General features: G+C 46.0%; 1 pseudogene; it reads left to right on the forward strand.

Annotated features, from left to right (window-relative positions):
• The first annotated feature begins 3,120 nt into the window (after nucleotides 1-3,120).
• On the forward strand, nucleotides 3,121-4,519 carry LOC132363534 (cell division cycle protein 20 homolog; annotated as a pseudogene).
• The last annotated feature ends 262 nt before the right edge of the window (nucleotides 4,520-4,781 follow it).

The following is a 4,781-nucleotide window of genomic DNA, read 5'->3' on the forward strand; positions in this document are numbered from 1 at the left end:
AGAGAAAAAGGGGGAATCACCTTCAGAATTCACAGCCACAGGTCTTCATCGAGAATTGTGGGATTAGCAAACTTACCCTTCTGCACTAAAGCTGAAGGCAGTGGATGGAGAGGCGAGCTTGGTGGATAGTCTAGAACCCTGTTTCTGGAAGACTATCAAACATATCATTTAATTCTGAACAGAAACCAACAATGTAAGTTCAGATGAAGCAAGCACCATATAAGATCAGATATGGTTTCCATTCCAGCCCCAAACAAGAATCTCCCCACCTGCGGTCCTGTTGGTTACCAACGATCTGATATTGGCTTACTGATATTTGTGTTGAACTCTGTGTTCACGTTTTCCCTGTTCAATCACTTGCTCAATATTTTTCCTTAATGGGAGTCGATGTGCTGAAACTCTTTCCAGAGGGCTTTCCCCCGCTAGGTAACTGTGAATTCTTTTTCTTCCTCCCCTTTTTTAATTGTTGATTTTTACTGTTTATAAGCATTTTCACAAATATTTTGAAGGATTATTTAAAATTAAAACCAGTACTTGTTCCCACCTTGATGTTAAAAGAAAAAAAGAGAGAGAGAAAGAGAGGAACAAGAAAATCACTTCTTCCCTGCACTTAGTCTATATTTTGGGCAAACCTTTCATCTTTTCAGTTGAATTAGAAACAACAAGTAGATGCATGAAGGATTATAGGAGTGAGAACTATAAAGAATTTTAAACATCTTAAAAGCTTCAGCAATTCAAATTATCAATAGTTCCAGTGTATCTTATTTGGAGTCAATACGTTAATAGTACAATCTGGTAATTTTTGCTCATTAATTTTAGGAAAAAAACCCTTCATTTTAATGACATCTCTATCAAGAAACAGTAATAATCTATGCTAAATAACCATATATTCAAAGACATACTAATACTAATTTTATTGAAAAGAGCTATTTATGCTGATTGACTTATGTGTGAGAGAGCCTTTAGCCCCATCTGGGAAGTTTGTATTTTGGCTACAAATATCTTCCCAGGGCTGTAAACTGACAAGTTGGTTGTAGATTATTTTTTTTTAATTAAAAAAGAAGAAAAATGCAAGCAAGCCAGCATTTCCCTGAAACTTAGATCTGCCAGTGGAAGTGACTGTGGTCCCACCATTCTTGTGTTTACTTTCCCTCCCCGTGGTCAAGGTACCATGCTGTTGTACCATAGTTTTTTACTGTGCATTGTATTTCAGTTCCAGAGGCCCAAGTTCCATTGAGTAAGTTGGGTGAGTTTAAGAGCAATTCTGAAGCAGAACTATCCGCACGGTTTAGTACCTACTGTGAGTATATCATATATGAGAGTTAATACACTGTGAAGATACGTCCAGTCCTTTCCAGTCACTTACATATGCTTTTTCCCCGAACAGAGTCTGCATTATGATTACTCTATTCATAAATCAAACAGCCCATTTAAAAGAGATTACATGGAGGAAAAATTATTTCAAGCTTTGTTTGCCAGTGATTTTATTTATGCTAGTTCCCAAATCTTATGAGTAAACTGGGTTATTTTCAAGGAAACTGCTTCACCAATCAGTATATGCAAAGCATCTTGTGCAGAAGTGAGGTCCCTCCCGAAAGAAATTTTCAAGAATTTATTTCTATTTAGGAACAAAAGCTTAAGTTATGAGACGCTCTAACATCGTGTGTGTGTGTGTGTGTGTGTGTGTGTGTGTTTTGCCATAAAAAACAGCATTGTAGCGAATGTTCAAATACACAATGGCACTGCAGGCAGACTTTTGCTAGAATTTTCTGTGACAATGGGGTAGAGTCTAAATGCAGCATGAGCAACACCGACCCAGCTCCAGGGAAACGGCTGCACATCATTTAAGAGAAAAGTGGCCTTTGCGTTCAGAAAGTTAATCTAGCCTGGAAATCTAAACGACAAGGGTCCCAGCACTTCATGTTTTTCATTCATTTTTCCTGTGTATCTTGGTAATGATGAATTACTAACATGCTCTTTTAGTTTTATTCCTAAACTCAGTCTCCAGAGTCTAAAGGGATCTTGTATCATTTCTAATAGCAAATCCATTCAAATCTATGTGTTAAGATGAGTAAATCACAGTTCTTGCCAAAAAGTCTAACAGTAATGATAACTACATGATATGATGTCATTATGTGTAAAGGCCACGAGATCTGTAAACATTTTGAGGTGAGGAGGGAATTCACTTTATTCCACAACTTTCAACACTTTTATACTTCAGTGTAAGATGTTTATTTTCTTTTACGTACATGTAAGTTAAATCCCGTGTAAGGAGGCAGAGCCCAGCGGTGGGGGGGGGCGGGGGGGGGGAGGAGAGGAGAGGGTGAAGGCACAGAGGCCGGAAGAAGGGGAGCAGTGGGTTCCTCCTCTGGGAAATTGTGCTTTACTGTCCAGGAATTCTGGGAATTTTCTCAAGCTTCTGGGCTGCCCTGAGAAAGTAGCTTGACCTTTGCGTGGCCAGTCAGTTTTGGAGATGAGATTCCAGCCTAGTGACTCCCTACTTGTAAAAGGGGCTCTGAATGTTTCCTTTCTAGTTTTTGTCTCTGTATTCCCTCTGTCATAAAAGTATCATCTGGGGCTTCCCTGGTGGTGCAGTGGTTAAGAATCCGCCTGCCAATGCAGGGGACATGGGTTCAAGCCCTGGTCTGGGAAGATCCCACATGCCGTGGAGCAACTAAGCCCATGCGCCACAGCTACTGAGCCTGCGCTCTAGAGCCTGTGAGCCACAACTACTGAGCCCGTGTGCTGCAACTACTGAAGCCTGCGCACCTAGAGCCCGTGCTCCGCAACAAGAGAAGCCATGACAATGCACCGCAATGAAGAGTAGCCCCCGCTCGCCGCAACTAGAGAAAGCCCGCGCGCAGCAACAAAGACCCAACGAAGTCAAAAAAAAAAAAAAAAAAAAAGTATCATCTGGAAGCCTTTATAAACGAACCTTTCAGTGTTTTTTGAAGTCTGTAAAATACAAGCAAATTAGAGCGGTGTAATATCTTTAAAACTACTACAATCATTTTCTTTTCTAGATGCAAACATTTAATACTGATCCTAGGGTCTGGGATCGGAGCCTACTTTGAGCTGGCGGTGAGAGGCGGCTGGGCCGAGCGAACCGGGGACGCTCCCATGGCCCAGTTCGCGTTCGAGGGCGACCTGCACCCGCTGCTGCAGCCGGCTACACCCATCCCCAACGCAGCCCCTGCGCGCTGGCAGCGCAAAGCGAAGGAAGCCTCAGGCCGGGCCCCTCGCCTAAGCGGGCAGCCAACCGATCCCACAGCGCCGGGAGGACCCCAGGGCCGAACGCCCGGCAAATCCAGCTCCAAGATTCAGATCACTCCCAGCAAACCTGGCTGCGATCGCTATATCCCCCGTCGCAGTGCTTCCCAGATGGAGGTCGCTAGCTTCCTCCCGAGCGAGGAGAACCAGCCCGAAGACAGTCCGACGCCCACCAAGAAGGAACATCAGAAAGCATGGGCTTTGAACCTGAACGGTTTTGATGTGGAGGAAGCCAAGATCCTTCAGCTCAGTGGAAAACCACAAAATGCCCCAGAGGGTGACCAGAACAGACTGAAAGTACTCTAGAGCCAGAAGACCACAACCAGCTCCAGCAGGAAGACCAGCCGTTACGTTCCTTCCCGGCCAGACAGGATCCTGGACGCCCCTGCAATCCGGAATGACTACTACCTGAACCTTGTGGATTGGAGCTCTGGGAATGTACTGGCTGTGGCTTTGGACAAGAGTGTGTACTTGTGGAGCGCTAGCTCTGGTGACATCCTGCAGCTGCTGCAAATGGAGCAGCCTGGGGACTATACATCTTCTGTGGCCTGGATGAAGGAGGGCAGCTACCCGGCTGTGGGTACCAGCAGCGCTGAGGTGCAGCTATGGGATGTGCAACAGCAGAAACGGCTTCGAAACATGACCATTCTGCCCCAGTGGGCTCCCTCGGTTGGAATAGCTATATCCTGTGTAGTGGCTCACGCTCTGGCCACGTCCCACACCATGATGTTCGGGTAGCAGAACACCATGTGGCCACACTGAGTGGCCACAGCCAGGAAGTGTGTGCTCTGCGCTGGGCCCCAGAGGGACGACATTTAGCCAGTGGCGGCAACGATAACTTGTCAACATGTGGTCTGGTGCTCCTGGAGAGGGTGGCTGGGTTCCTCTGCAGACATTCACCCAGCATCAAGAGGCTGTCAAGGCTGTAGCTTGGTGTCCCTGGCAGCCCAATGTCCTGGCAACTGGAGGGGGCACAAGTGATCGACACATTCGTATCTGGAACGTCTGCTCTGGGGCCTGTCTGAGTGCTGTGGATGCCCATTCCCAGGTGCGCTCCATCCTCTGGTCTCCCCACTACAAGGAGCTCATCTCAGGCCATGGCTTTGCCCAGAACTAGCTGGTTATTTGGAAGTACCCAACCATGGCCAAGGTGGCTGAGCTGAAAGGTCACACAGCCCAGGTCCTTAGTCTGACCATGAGCCCAGATGGGGCTACAGTGGCATCAGCAGCAGCAGCAGAGACCCTGCGGCTGTGGCGCTGCTTTGAGTTGGACCCTGCCTGGCAGCGGGAGCGAGAGATGGCCAGCAGAGCCAAAAGCAGCCTCATCCACCAAGGCATCTGTTAAGGACCAACTCACCTCAGTTTTTTGTGCTATTTTTTTTTTTTTTTTTTTTTTTTTTTTTACTTTTCTAATAAAGTCACGTCTCGCTCCTAAAAAAAAAAAAAAAATGATCCTAGTATGTGACCTTGCCTTGAATGTTCAGTATCCTAAAAATTAATTTGCCATTTGT

This window comes from Balaenoptera ricei, chromosome 3, assembly GCF_028023285.1.
Source record: "Balaenoptera ricei isolate mBalRic1 chromosome 3, mBalRic1.hap2, whole genome shotgun sequence".
In the NCBI taxonomy this organism is placed as follows: Eukaryota; Metazoa; Chordata; class Mammalia; order Artiodactyla; family Balaenopteridae; genus Balaenoptera; species Balaenoptera ricei.